At 59.2% G+C, this 15,165-nt stretch overlaps 2 long non-coding RNA genes across 2 annotated transcripts; one reads left to right on the top strand and one right to left on the bottom strand.

The window, feature by feature from the left end:
* Positions 1-4,274: 4,274 nt before the first annotated feature.
* On the bottom strand, positions 4,275-14,625 carry LOC138068381 (uncharacterized). Its single transcript, XR_011143116.1, has 2 exons — positions 11,734-14,625; positions 4,275-6,884 (listed from the first exon to the last, which is right to left on the bottom strand). It is a non-coding gene; the product is annotated as an uncharacterized lncRNA (long non-coding RNA).
* LOC138068380 (uncharacterized) lies at positions 9,232-11,727 on the top strand. The gene is made up of 3 exons (XR_011143115.1): positions 9,232-10,403; positions 10,779-10,844; positions 11,553-11,727. It is a non-coding gene; the product is annotated as an uncharacterized lncRNA (long non-coding RNA).
* Positions 14,626-15,165: the final 540 nt, after the last annotated feature.

The following is a 15,165-nucleotide window of genomic DNA, read 5'->3' on the forward strand; positions in this document are numbered from 1 at the left end:
GCTGGAGGGGCAGTTATGGGGTTTGGGGGAGCTGGGGGGAAGGTTGTGGGGTTGGAGCTGGATGGGGCAGCTGTGAGGTTTGGGTGAGCTGTAGGGGGCAGTTGGGGTTAGGGGAGCTGGAGGGGGCCGTTTTGGGGTCGGAGGGAGCTGGAGGGGCAGTTGTTGGATGTGGGGGAGCTGGAGAGGCAGTTGTGGAGTCGGGAGTTGGGGGTGGTTGTGCTGTTCGAGGGAGCTGGAGGGGGCAGCTGTGGGATTTTAGAGAGCTGGGGAGGGCAGTCAGGGATTTGGGGGAGCTGGAGGGGCATTTATTGGGTTCAGGGGAGTTGCAAGGGGCAGTTGTGGTCTCGGGAGCTGGAGGGACAGTTGTGGGGTCAGGGAAGCTGAAGGGGCAGTTGTGGGGTTTTGGGGGAGCTGGAGGGGGCAGTTGTGGGGTTTGGGGGAGCTGGAGGGGGCAGTTGTGGGGCTGGGGAAGCTGGAAAGGCATTTATGGGATTTGGGAGAGCTGGGGGGGCAGTTATGGGTTTTGGGGCAGGTGGCAGAGCAGTTATGGGGTCGGGGGGCTAGAGGGGGCAGTTGTGGGATTTGGGAGAGCTGAGGAGGGCAGTTGTGGAGTTTGGGGGAGCTGCAGGGGGTAATTTTCAGTTTTAGGGGAACCGAAGGGGGAAGCTGTGGGGTTCGGGGGAGCTGGAGGGGGCAGTCTGGGGGCTTGGGACAGCTTGAGGAGGCAATTGTGGGGTTTGCGAGGTGCCGGAGGGGCAGTTGTGGATTTAGGGTTGCTGGAGGGCGCAGCTGTGGGGCTTGGGGGAGCTGGAGGGGTAGTTGTGCAATTTGGGGGAGTTGGAGAGGGCATTTATGGGGTTTGGGGGAGCTGGATGGGGCAGTTGCCAGGTTTCGGGGTCCCTGGAGGGGGAGGGGAGCAGAGGCCGCAGTGTCTCCCATCCCCACACCATCTCCGCTGCCCCCGCACCAAGTGGGACAGGCAGGATGCATAGAGTTGGGTTGTGTGGTGTAAGCCTGCTCCTGCCGTGGATGCCATTTGGGACATACCATTGTCCCGCTCTTTTTTTCCATCCGTATTGCTAAATTGCATGAATAATACTTATTTTTAGCTAATACTAAGAGCTCTTTCACAAGGTAAAGCTTACTGACATTGTTCACAACCTTTTTAGCCATCGAGCTCTTATTTTTAAGCCAAGAAAATTTCAAACCAAGAAGAAAGCCAGTAAAAACATATCATATATTAAAATACACCGCGTTGGCTGGGAAGGAGCGACTTCAAAGCAATTCTGCGTTTGTTCTGCTCTTTTATAGGCTTGTATGTGTATTTTTACAGAATCCATAATTTCTGGAATCAGAGGAAGCTTGTAAACCTCGGTCATAGATCGCAAATACTCGTGCTGTTCAGCGTTGCAAGACCCATTAATAGCCGTGCGAGTAACTCCAGTTGCTTTATAAACATCCACAGATTCACATAGTGCGCAAGTCCTGCGGAGAACAGGCACAATCTTACCTCACTGCACAGCCAAGCTGCCTTGCCCCAATTCCTACTATCGCCACCCATTCTGTAGCCAGTCATAACAAATATTAAGATTGGTGTGAACGAAGTAGGTGCGTGCGTGCATGCATTCATGCATGTGAAAGCCCCAGAAGAAACAGCACATCAAAGGTTAAAACAACGGCCTATACTGATAGTGAAAAACACCACTTCCGATCAGTCACCTTGAGGCACGCGTTGTTTTTCCCAAGGCCAGGAGGCATCCTGCAAACACCTCACTGGCAGAAGACCTTGCACTCCAACGACAGGACGATGGCAGCGGTATCACATATGACATTCCTTTCTCGATTAGCCCAGGGGGAGGATAATAGCAAAATATCACTCCTAGGTAATGTGAAAGACCTGTCCAGAAATGAGTTTCAGTGCCAATGAAGAAAAACACAAGAGGCCTGATGAGGACTTGAAAGTTGGTCTCTCTTGTCATCCCTCTTGCACACAAATGATCACAGCTTGAACACGCTTGAATATGTATGTCTTGGTGAGAGCAGGAGCATGTAAAATCAACTTGCTTAGAGATTTTGTATAATAAAATCAACTTGCTTAGAGATTTTGTATAATAAAATCACCTTCTCCGTGGGTAAGATCTTGCACTGAGCTTTGTTGCTACTGGTTTCCTATGCTTCCACCCTCACAGCTGCAGGTTGGCGGGCCAGTTCACCTGTATAAACGCTGATTTCAGTCCTAACCTGGGCATGTTTTTTCATGCTGGCTGATAAATAGACCCTTTACAAATTTCTGTGAATACCCGGGAGTTAGATCTCCTTCAAGAGATTTCAGTGGCGGGGGAGGCTCGGTGCCATCCTGACTCCCTGGACCAGTTCCTAACGCCAGCGACGCACTGAGGGGTGACGTGGCATCGCACCCACCCGCCCACCGGGCTCTGCGGTTTAAATGGCTGCTCGCAAATTCAGAGCTGGATAAGAACGAAGGCAACTTTTGGCACGAGCCTGGGTCATGTTTCTTGATCCATTGCAGGTTGGCTTACGACACCTCACTTAGCTCTCCGTGCAGGAGTGAACTTGACAGACCACTGAATTAAATCTCGAACCACCCCGGTGAGAGTAGACTGTATTATCCTTATTGAATACCCATGGGATCTGGATATCTGCGTGGAAACCACAATACGAAGTGTAAGGGCTCTGATCCATCAAGGCATCTACAAACTTTAAGAATTTAAGGAACTATGACTCTGTCACTTTCTTTAAACTAAGCAGCTGCTTCTGCGCTGAAGTGGGATCCAAGTGATTTTGCCGAGGTCGTGGCAAGAGTCAGCAGCAGAAGTAAGAGCAGAGTGAAATCTGAGGATTCCCAGGACTTTAGCTGTACAGTCTTAGTAAAATCATCCACTCCTTCACCAAAACAGCCCTTCACTGTACCGGGGAAAGCAGACTCCAAAACGCAGCAACTGAGCAAACTGTCTGTGCTGGCGGTTGCAAAGGGCCATCGCACTCAGGGTCACGGCAGGGGAGAGAGGTGCGCGCTGATGTTGGTGACCTGGCAAGCACCTCTCTGGCCAAATGGCTGGGAATGGCCAAAAGCACAAATATCAACAGAAAATATCTTTTAGGGAGCAGCACCCCCCAGCACCCCACAGCCCCGCTGCCATGGCCGGCACCCAGGGCCTCGGCTGCTCTCCTTCCCTGCCAGCAGCTCCGGGTGCAGGTGCTGCCAGCCAGGGATTGGAGATAGGAGCTGCACCCAGCAAGCTCAAACGGGGTGGAAAGGAGGTCACCACATTGCACCACAGTGACACGAGACAGCAGCTCTGGCTGGAGTCAGAGGGAGGAGGAGAAGCAAAAAATTACAGCAAAGGAAAATTACAGCCAGCTTATTTTATCCACATGCACAAAACCTGATACAATTGCAGTGCCAGTATTCACCTTGTGCGCTGGGTTTCAACTAAAAGCACTTGAAAGTGCAGGGGAAAAACAGGGTAGGAAACAACTAATTTTATCAGTCACCCAACTTCTAACGCACAGGCAAGAATACTGACGTCTCCTCTATATTTCCCAGTGAAAAATTAATGGTTAGCTCTTAAGGCAAGTTTGGATAGTAGGCTCTGCTGAGCACGGCCAAGTTACGTGCGTTAGCTGGAAGGGATATTAGGATGTAATGCAGAATGGTCGAGAACAATCTTTACAGGGAAACTCTGGCTCGAAGTTGTGACTTTGGAAACCATTAAAGTACTCTGAATAACAGGTGACTAAAGTTTAAAAAATAATTCTAACACTGCAGCTTTCCGAGGTAACGCAAATAGCCCCTGCTCTCGGAGGAGCATACATATCTGCCGTCTGCCACTGCTGTTGCAGCACTGCTTAAGAGCGTGGTGGAAAATTCTCATCTGCATCACATCCCGATGCAAGATAGGAGGTTTGAAAAAACGATGTGCTGGGACAACACCCCTGTCTCTAAAAAGGCTACCCAATCCCATCGAGGGGAAGATTAATTTACTTCTAGGAAAGCTGACTGGTGTTTCCTGGTTTGCATTTAGAAATAGGTACTGTTTACAACTCAGAGAATGAATGATGAAACCCTGTGGTTTTTTTTTTTTATTTTATTTTGTCAAACGCTGGTCAGCAGTAGCTTTCCTGTTCTGAATGTGAATGATAGGCTCTCAAAGGGAGCATTCATGTGAAAAGCAGAAAAACAGAGCGCAAAGTGGGCAGCACGTATCAGGCCTGGCTGCCTTTCCAGCAGAGGTAAATCATGCGACTCCAAATTTGAAAACAACATTTTTCTTTTTTAATTGTTTTTATGAAGTTTTCTGGCAACTCTATCAACGTGGCATTATGCTTTTGGATAATGAGGTGGCAACCGTATGAAGCATATTAAAGAGGGTGTTTTTCCCCTTTTTGAAACTATTGTGGACAAGCACAGATTTCAATGCCAGCCTTGCAGTGGGTCTCCTCTCCTGATCCAGGTTTCCATAACAGAGCACAAAGGCGTAACACCAATATGAACTCCAGCGAGCAACAGGGTATTCCCGAAGTCCAGAACATGCTGCTGCCCTCTCAGACAATGAGTTCGCAGAAGCCCAAACTCATCCCCCAGCAGTATAAAGTATTGTTCTTTCCAGGCTAGTGTAAACCTGATCGAGCAAAACAGGAAACAAATGCACGCTAATATACCATTATAGACTGATAAAATTGTAAATGTATGAAAATGCACACTTCTCTCTAAATATGTATTATTTGGGTTATAAATATTACTTTACATCTCTCATTATGGCATTGGCTTTTATGTAAGTCTGAATTTATGCTGCTTGTTAAAGCTGTAACTCAGCATTTGCCAGCTCTGAAACTTTGAAGACTGACATCATAACTTTGCTGTAGCTTTTTAAGAGTCACCTCCCTTACTTGAGACAGTATGGTTCTGTACAGACTGGACACCAGGCACTTAGATGCGCACAGCGATTGTGTTCAAGTGCAGGACTGGCTCTCAGGGCCTGGCCTGGCACCTGGCTCCGGGCACGAATCTTTTGCAGAGATTAGGACCTTCCTGGGGTATTTTTAAGGTCATCTATGACATATCAATAGCATCTGGTCCCGTTTTTCCCCCTTTGGTTTTTGAGTTGCAAAAGTAGCACTTTGCAGTTGCTTTACGATCTGGGAAAGTCAATGCAGGTGTAAAGGATGGACACGTGGCGTCACCACTGCCTTGCAGACACAGGCATCGTTTGAGATTTAAAAGCTTTCTCGCAGCTTGTGGGAGGACATAGCCCAGGAAAAGGAGACCAGCCCATTGGCAAAGCAGAGGAGGCGAGAACAGCTCCGTGTCCTTCCCGGCAGCCAAGGCAAAGCTGGAGAGGCCGTGGCAGTGCTAAGTAGCACTACCATCCGGCGGCCGATTTCCCGAGACCGTGGCTTCCTGAAATGCTCAGTGGCACAGTTTTTTCACCCTGCTGCATCGCCTGCAGCGCAGCTGTAGTATCACCGGCAAGCGTGAGCACTTTCCATGCCCCATCTTGCCAAGTCACTTCTGCCCTGGCTTCAGTAGACCAGCAACAGAGGTTCAAAGGTCCCAGGCTGCTGCTCCAGAGGCGAGAGCTCAGCGCCATGCATGAAGCCAACGGAAACCAGGCTGCCGAGGCCTTCCCAGGACCTTGCACCTCTAGTGATGCTTTTGTTTCTTCCCGCTCTCTCCTTGGCTCAAGCCAGCACTAAATCCCATTCTGCCGAAGGATCTCTCCTAAAGAGATCCTCTGCCACATCATTTTGGCAATTACTCTGGTATTTCCCTGTCAGCCTGAGAAAATCAAGCAGGACGGGTTTCCAGAACGTTTTTACCAAGTCAGGCTATTGATGTGAGTGGGAAGAGGCTCCTTTGGCCTTCGGTATAAACCTGGGAGCAGTGTCCCTTTGCTCGAGAGCCGATTCATTTTGATAGTCGAAGCGGAGATCTCCGTAACCAGCAAAAGGTTATCGAGGACACCACGCTCCCTGACGGGGGGCACTGGAGTTGCTTGATGACTGCTCGTGCCCTAGGAGCAGTGTTTTGCGTTTCCTAGGTCCTGAGGGAATACATCTACACCATAAAACAGCTGGCACTGGCTGTTGGCAAAGACATGAAGGCGGACTATCTGGAGAAGCTGGCCTTGACAACCGAATGAGGTCTTTAACCACCCAGGAGTTGTTTACTGGCGAGGACATCAAACACAACTGAAAATTCATGATGTCCTTATCTGACTGGCAGGGATCCTCCTGTTCGGTCTCCCCTGTCGAGATCCGAAACCCTGAAAAACACTCAGCTGTCTAACAGCGGGGGGCTCGGCAACCTGTCGTCAAAAGTGATCCTCTCCGGCCCTCAGAGGGGGAGAGCTGTAGGGATTGCAGGAGCAGGGAGGAATAAGCGATGCTGACTACATGCCTGACTATTTCCTGATATGAAGCAGGAGGAGAAGACTGAGCCTAAACGCCGTGGCTGTTTTGAGCGGCTTTTCTCCTCTCTCCCCTCCAGGTTTGCTCCTCTCCCTCGGAGAAGCTGCCTCGGCGAGCTGGAGCCAGCAGAGCAGACTGAGCGCTTCGCGCCCGCTCCCGTGCGGAACGAGCTCGGCTCCCGCCAGGCCGGGCGGCCCGGTCACCGCTCGGCCCCTCGGAGCGGGCGCCCGGCTCCGGCCTCCCCCCGCGGCGGCGGCGAAGGGGAGCGTTGCGGCCGGGGCCGCCGTCTGCAGGACTGGTGGCCCACGCAGGGTTATGAAGCCGTCGAGGAGGCTATCGCGTCCGCTTCGCGTGTGCGTTTGTACTGAGGGGGCTGGCGTTTTGCAAGCTCAGGCAAGTGTCTGCTCAGCACCCCAGGGGATTACTCGTCACTCGTCTCTCAGCTTCTACTTCTGAAAATTAGCAAGCGGGGAGAAAAAATGAACATGCCCAAGGTAACGATACTTGGAAACTTCAAGTCACGTTTCAGCCAGGGCAGGAGGAGAGCAGTTTGAACAGGTGAGTTTGAAGTCTGTGGGAACCTGAAGGAGACAAAGGGAAGGCAAGAAAACAAAAGACGTACGCTGGGAAGCGCTGGAGGGGTTCGAGGCCAGCGGCAGGAGGGCAGAAGGAGAGCTAAGGAGGAGAAGGGAGGCTGCTGGTGTGTCTGGGGCTCTCTTTGCTCGGGGAAGGGTCTGCAGGCTCCTGCGCTCGGTGGCTCCTCGGCCCACCGCTCCTCTGCCCTCGCCTGGAGACGGCACCCGGAGCGGGTGGGAACGTGGCCGTCACCGCGCGGGGGGAGAAAGTAAGGTTAAGTCCTCCTGTTCGGCAGCCAAGGCTGCCTGTGTCCTCAGCCCCTTCCTCTCCTTGGGGGCTGCAATTCTGCCCTCGTTAGACCTCGAAGTAATTCCCAGTAACGTTTAGGGGAGTTTCATGATCAAAAGAGACGTCGGCCCTTTCATCTTCCAGACGTGCCCAAACGCATCCTCGCCCAGCCCCAAAACCACCCACCGCTGTGGGGGAGCTCCCGCCAGGGGACGCCGGCCACCCCGCTCCTGCTTGCGCCGGCCCAGCCGGGAAAGCCGCTCCTGCCGAAAACACACCCCAGGAAACAAGGAAAACGGGAGCACCGTTTTCCGCTGGGGCCAGCAAGGAGCTTGCCGGGTCGGTCTCATCCAAATGGAGCCAATTGCCTGGGTGAAAGCCAGCATGATATCGGCTCAGTATTGTTGCTTTTTCCTTCCCTCCCTCATTAAGAACAAATGATAGCAACAGTGGTAATCACCACCCTCTCCGCACTTCTTTTGCAGGGAGGAGATAACATTGATATCCAGTTGGCAGGGAACAAACACAGAGGCAGCGTGAAGTCGCTTGCCCAGAGCCGTGGAGCGAGGCGCTGGCAGAGCCAGGCTCAGCTTGCCCAGAGCCGTGGAGCGAGGCGCTGGCAGAGCCAGGCTCAGAAAGCGGGGCCTTTGAGCCGCAGCCCCGCGCGCAGCCTGCGGGACTGCAGCGCAGATCCCCAGCAACCCACATCAAAGCGTTACGCGGCGTTATGAAAGCGGGGCGGTATTGCACGCAGTGCAATTTCTTTTTAATGAAAACCTGCTAATACCCTTAACGACGGCGAGCAGGCTCTCGTTAAAAGGAGCTTTCTCTTGCTATAGGCTTTATCCCAGGCTGGGGAGGCCGGCCAAGGAGCGTGTTTGCGCGGGGCGTTAGCCCACGCCGTGTCTTTGCTGATACCTGAGCACCCGCTCGGCTATGTCTTCGCGGTCCTGCAATCACTGCTCTCATCAAGGTGCGGGCACAGAGCCGCCGTCAAGACCGGCAGGCGCTCCCTGAGCGGCTCAGGAGGTAAAGCAGACTGCCGGCTCACGCGTTGCTTTTCCGTGACCCGAGAACGGCTTTGTTGCTAATGACCGCAACTTCGCTAGTCTTTCCTGGGAAAACAAAGAAGCCTCCAGAGTATGATGTCACCCTACGCTTCTAGTTTCACTCCCCAACGCTTCCCAAGGCCGCCGGCTTGGCGCGCGCACGTGCCAAAACGGGAGCCGCTGGGAGAGGGGCCGGCTTTCGGGGGCAGGTGCAGAGGTGACTCATCCTCGTCCTCCTCGGCCAAAGGGCCGGCAAGCGCCGGCAAAACGAAACGGCGTCGGCACCTGCTTCCCAGGGTTTTAGCACTCGTCGGCGTTTGTTCTCGGCCAGTAACAACGCCAGGTGCCCGTCCAGCGACCCGTCTAGTCTGCTCTCTGAGCCGCGATCGTTTCTACGGTTTCCTGATGGTTTTCAGGGTGCGTGGAGGCGCGGGCTGGATTTATACAGCCCTTTCTCTACCAAAAACCCTTTCTCCATAAAAACCTGCCACGCGCCGGGAGCCCGGCGGCGCTGCGGAGGGCACCAGCGCTGCTGCCGGCGGGGAATTGCCTTTGGTGCTCGCCGCGGCGCGAGCGCCGTCGAGCCGTTGGCGCAGCCGGCGAGCGCAAGCCCCTCCGCCGGCCCTGTCCTCCCGCGGCCCGACCGGGGCGCGCGGGGAGCGGTCGGGCCGGCGGCCGTGCTCCCCGGAGGGCTCTCTTCGCCGGTTCGGCCGAGCGGGGCGAGCGGCGTCGGGGCGCGATGTACCCGCGGGGGAGCGGCCGCCTGCGCGGACCCCCCGCCTGCCCTCGCCCCTGCTCGGACGCGCGGCGGAGCCCGGCGCCGCGGGACGTTGCATCCGGCCCAGGGCCGCGTCCCCGAAGGCCGGCGCCGCTCGAGAGGCGGGCGACGCGCGCGGCCGGGCCGGCATGCCGGGCAGGCGCCGTGGCGGCGCGTCGCTCGGAGCCGGGGAGCGGGATGCTGCCCGGTGCTTCGCGCGCGCCTGGCGCAGCCGTCTGACTCGTTGCCGGCTGCCGTCACAAGCCCTGAGACGGACCCGTGGTTTTTAGCAATCGTCTCGAGTCGTGTGGGGTGTCGCAGGTGCCCCGTCAGCGGGACAGGCGCCCCGTGTCTCAGACACCTTCCCGAAGATTATTTACGTCCAGGACTGCTGCGCTGTTCTGCTGGAGGGCCGCACACCTTCCCGTGCGCTGCAGCAGCAACAGCTTCCGCCCCGTCCTGTCCTGCACGTCAGGAGCCCTGAAACGAGCCCAGGGGCTGCTAAACGCAGCACCAAACCCGTCTTCCCACCTCAGGCTTGCCCAAACGCCTGAACCTCCCGCCTTGGATCATTGGATCACCGGCCGAGACGGGCAACAGCTCCTTGGGGTAACGAGAGGGGCTGCTCCTAGGCGGGAGGGGGGGGTGTTTTTTTAATTTCCGGCAAAGCGCGAGAAAACAGGGCTCACGTCCAAGCTGAGCGCAGACTAGAGCGAACGGCAAACGAGGCTGCTGCGCCTAGGAGGCTCACACGCGGCCGCCGGCCGGTGAACAGGCGTTTTCACCCGCTTCCCCTCAGCTCTGCAAGGCAGACCTGCCTTTGCTCTATCTGCCCCCCCTCCCCCGGCTCCTGTGGCACATCATCTGTGTGATGAGAGCTGACTGTTCTCTGCAGCCGCACACTATTCCCCCCCCCCGCCCCTGCTCCCCGCCAACCAGCGCCTCTGCAGGTCGATGCAGGCAGCCGCCACCCGTGCCACGAGCGCCCTCGTTCTCTGCGCGGGCAGCAGGCTGCCGCCCAGCCGCTGTCACAGGCCCGCTCCTGCCCGGGACGCGCTCAAGGCCCGCATCCTCCGTCGCCGCGCGGATGGGGAATGAATCAGCAGCGCCCGGGGCAGGTGCCTGGGCAGAGCCGTGTGCAGGGCTGTGAGGGGCGGAGGTTTTGCACTCGCTCTCTCCTGGCCGGGGATAAATAGGAGGCGGCTGCGAGTCCCGGCTAAGCCTCGCTTCCCATCTCCCCGCGCCTCCGTCAGCCGCGGCCCGGCCAGACATGGACTCCCAGGACTGCTCCTGCGCTACGGGTAAGCCAGGCCTCTGCCCGAGCATCCCCCCGCGCCTCCCCTGGGCCGCCGCGGCCCGCTCACCTCCGGCGATGCCGCCCTGCCCCGGCTTTCCCGCGGCGAGCGAGGCGGCGGCCGGCCGGTACCCGGCCAGGCGGCCGCGTCCCCGGCATCCGAGCATCGGCCGCAGCCTGGCAGCCGGAGCCGCCGCGGTGCCGGGCGGCGAGGCTACGCAGGCGGTCGCGGCGCGGCGGAGCCCAGCGAGCGCCCCGGGGTCGGGGGGGAGGCTCGTCGCAGCCCTCGGCCGGCGGCGCCCCGAGCGCGGCCCCGCGCGCGCGCCCCGTCCCCGACCCGGCACCTCTCACTGGCTCTTCTTCTCCTTTCCGCGCGTTTCAGGCGGCACCTGCACCTGCGGCGACAATTGCAAATGTAAAAACTGCAAATGCACGTCGTGCAAGAAAGGTAAGCGGGTGGCGGAGAGCGCCCAGGCGCTCGCCTCTTTTCGGCAAAGGTGCCCATGCCAAGCTCAAACACCTGCATTTTCTCACTACGCATCTCTCGCCTTACGAAACCAGACCAGGCTCCGGAGCCCCTTTTCCAGCCGTTAGTTTGTTCCTCTTATATTCCTCCCCCCCCAGCAAACAAACACGAAACGTCTCCCCCCTTAAGCAGCACCAGGCACCCAGCGTAACCCAAATATCAGTGCGTGAGTCGCCCCGCGCTGAGGCCCGAGGCTTGGTGCGAGGTGGCGTCCGCGGCACTCCGCTCCCGGGGGAGACCCGGCCCGCGGGTTGCCCGTTCGCCTCGGCGCCAGGCCCTCCTTCCGGAGCTGCTCTGTCCGAGCCACGCTTGCCCCCCTCTGCCGACGGCGCTGCGCACCCAAGGGCTTGCGAAAAAGCTCGAGGGGCCCGTTGGTGTCCTTCAGGGTACCTTCAGGCGGGTACCTGGACGTAAAACACACCGCCGGGGAGGAAGGCGAAGGTGGGGAGGATGCCGAGACGGGGCTGGGGAGGATGCTCTTCCCCCAAGAGCGAGACACAGGAAGGTCGGGGAGGTGAGAGGAGGAACAGGGGGGCCCAGAGATGCCCAGAGCAGCAGGTTAGGGACAGGACAAGGAGATCCCCCCCTTCACCCCCCCCATTTTTACCATCCTTAAATTACCTGGTCCAGGTTTGTAACCAAGGCCTGATGTGGCTCCTGTTTAAACGCGACCCCAGCGGGAAGCGCAGAGGCGTTGGGGAGGCCTCGGCGCCCGGGCAGCACCCGTTACCCTGTCCCCGCGCGTCGCCTCCAAACCCGACCCACGCGCCGGCCCGCTCCCAGCGAGCCCCCGGGAACATCCCCGACTTACCGTTGTCCCCGCTGCAGGCTGCTGCTCCTGCTGCCCGGCCGGCTGCGCCAAGTGCGCCCAAGGCTGCGTGTGCAAAGGGCCGCCGTCCGCCAAGTGCAGCTGCTGCAAATAGGGCTCCGCCGGCGGCCTGCCTGCCGCTCCGCTGTACGCACGGAAACCGGAAGAAGAATAACTTTATTGTGTGTGGTTTTTTTTTACATGTGTTCAGTATTTGTCCTGCGCGACACGTAATAAGCTTCCTAAATAAAGTTACCTGTATATACATACCTACAAGGAACCTGTCGCCGGCGACTCGCTGTCGGCCAAGGCAGTTCTCCCCTCGCCTCGCTCCCCCCGCGTAGCAGGAGAGCTGGAAACACGGCGGGGTCCCAGGGGAGCCGGGTCCTCGCTGACCCCCTTGGCTTGTGCGGACGGTCGGTCTTGTTTTGCCCCTCGTTCTTCAAACCCGGCCTCAAACGTGCCCTCCCTAAAAGCAGCACACGCTCTTCGTGTGACGCTTCCCCTTCTCAACAGGGCAATTTTCTCTCTCTATACTTTTTTTTTGCCTGTTGTTCCCCGTGCTCTTTCCTGCCCCAGAAATCCTCGGGGCTAATGAGCACCTCGTTAATACAGGCATTCATTGACGGCGTAATAAACACCGCAGCCGTGCCCGTTTCCAGGGGTACCATTTCTACAACAGGCTCCAGGCGTCGCAGCAGCAGACCGAGCGCGTTTGCCCTCCCGGCAGTTCAGCTCCACTGCAAGAACCACGGCAGTTTTCCCCCTGCCCAGACCACCGGCCCGGTGGCAGATTTTCCACGGGGAACCAGGGTTTTTGGTCCCTCTCCAAGCTGCCGCCACGCCGCTGCTCGGTCCCGGCGCCGCGCTGCTTCGCTGGGACGTGCAAGGGCTCTTGGGCATCCCGGGGCTCTCCAGAGGCAGCTTTCCACGGCCAGACCTCTTCTCGGCTGCGGGAGCTTTTCTGAGCCAACGTCAGCAACCGCTGCAGGAACGCGGACAGGTTCGGCGCGGCGGAGAGCATCCCCGGCTGCCAGCCGCCCACGGTGCCGTTCCCTCTCGGATACCCCTCTGCTCCACTAGCTGTATCCTTCCAGGATGCTTTCCCCCGTTCCTGATACCTTCCCCTCCTGCTTCGCGACCCAAACCCGGGCCGACGTGATGCACCCGGCAGGCGCATCCAGGCTGAGGTCTCGCAGCGCCGCGCCGAACGGCTGGAGAGGAGGCCCGCGCGCTGCCGCCCCGTAGGCAGCGCTCGGCGTCCTGCTCCGGCTGTCCCCTGTGGTTTCGGCACCCCACGCCGCCTCGGTCCCACCGCCTGCAAAGGATGCTCCCGGCACCCGAGGGTCACAGTCGCAGCACAGCTGGCTGTGACACAGGGACGTGCTGGCAGGTCCGGAGGGCGGCGGACCTGAGCGGTCCCCCGCGCGGCCGCCTTCCCCGCCGAGCCGCGGGGCCCGCGCCAGCGCTCGGCCCCGTGCCGCAGAGCCCGTGGCGCGGGGAGCCGTGCCAGCGCGCTCGCTAAGAGCCAAGCTTTCGCCGCCGGGAGCGAAATCCTCTGGAAGGGCCTCTTCCTTCTGGCGCCCGGCACATGCCCGCACGCTGGGATTTCCGCAAAGCCACGGCCCCGGGGGCGACGCAGCTCATCCCTCCCGTAATCTTTCTCATTGCGGAGTGAGTTAGCTATTTGGGTGAAACTCCGATTGGGAAACAGGCTGCTTTCCGGTGCTGGCTCCAGGAAAACGCCCACGAGCGGGACGGCACGCCGCAGCGCACGTGTGCCGCCGGCCGGGGCGAGAGGCGCTGCCAGCACCTTCCCGCACGCTCGCGTCGGCGCTGGTCAGAGGGACGAGGTGGCCGTGGACCACCTCGTCCGGCTGCAATGCCGCCTTCCGGGCAGCGGCTCGCGGTTCCCAGAAAGCCTCCGGCCTGCGGCTCGGCGCTCTGCCCCGCTGCGTCAGCCCGCCGGTACGCACGGCCCTCCGCTCTGCAGCAGCCGGGACACCACATCCTGCAGCAACCAGCACTTAGCTGCTGATAAATCCTTCCGGTTGAGGTCATTTTCCTGCTAACTTGCTGCCTGAGGGGTTTAGGGCCGTCACCCCAGCCCCAAACCCTCTTTCTGAATGGCTCGTGCGAATTGCCGATAGGCGCACCGTTCTCGGATGCGGGTACTGGGTGCGGGGGAACCCAGTTGTCCCCCGGACACCCGTTGTGTCCCCCGGCGCCCCGCTGTTGGAAGTGCTGCCGGCTGGGTGCGCCCCTTTCTGGCCACAAGGCACGAAACGGGGTGAGAGCTGCCCCGAGTCTGTCGGACACGAACCGTCAGCCGCGGGTGCGGGAACCCCCCCTCGCTGATGGGCAGGCAGGGCTCTCCCCTCAGCAGGCAGCTTCTTTCTTCAAGTATAGATATTTCTTATAGAAATATGTATCACATATATGCACGCGTTAAATATTTAGGTGTGATCTTTAATATGAGATGTTAATGTGAAATATTTAATGTGTGACATAAATACGTGTACGCCAAGACATAGAGCAGCCGTAAGCAAGGACGACGGGTGAGGGATGCTGGAGGGACGCTGGCGCGGCAGGACCCACGTCCCCGCTCGCCGGCGTGCTGCACCCGTGACCGCCCCACGCGAGCGCTCACGTCCCGCGCGGCTTGGCCGGGACCAAGGACGATTTCCCAAAAAGCCACCCAAGCAGCCAAGTGATTTCCCCGCAGCCGGAGCGCCCGCGGCCGGCGCGGCAGGCGCCGTGCGCAGCGCCCAGCACCGCCCCGCGCCGCCCAGCCCCATAAAGAGGGGGCGGCCGGCGGGGGGCCGGCAGTGCTGCCGAGCCGAGCCGAGCCGAGCCGAGCCGAGCCGAGCCGAGCCGAGCCGAGCCGAGCCGAGCCGAGCCATGGACCCCCAGGACTGCACGTGTGCTACCGGTGAGTACCCGCGGCCCGGCGCGGCCCGGCCCGGCCCGGCCCGGCTCGGCCCGGCTCACGGCGCTCTCCCCGCCCCAGGTGACTCCTGCTCCTGCGCCGGGTCCTGCAAGTGCAAGAACTGCCGCTGCCGGAGCTGCCGCAAGAGTGAGTGCGGGGCGGGGGGGCGCTTGGGGCGGGCACCGAGGGGCGCCCCGTGGAGGGGTCTCTTCCCCCCCCCGCCCGCTGGGAGCCCCCTGGGACCCCCCTATTTTCCTTCCCCCCTCCCCCATTTTCCTTCCCCGTGGAGGATGCCGCCGCCTTGCGGGACCCCCCTCCCCGGGAGTCCCCCGGCCCCTGGAGAAGACCCCCTTCCCCGCGGACGCCGGCGGGGACGGGCCGGCCCCTAACTCTCGCCTTGCTTCCCAGGCTGCTGCTCCTGCTGCCCGGCGGGCTGCGACACCTGCGCCAAGGGCTGCGTCTGCAAGGAGCCGGCGGCCGCCGAGTGCAGCTGCTGCCGCTGAAGC

This window comes from Struthio camelus, chromosome 10, assembly GCF_040807025.1.
Source record: "Struthio camelus isolate bStrCam1 chromosome 10, bStrCam1.hap1, whole genome shotgun sequence".
Lineage (NCBI taxonomy): Eukaryota > Metazoa > Chordata > Aves > Struthioniformes > Struthionidae > Struthio > Struthio camelus.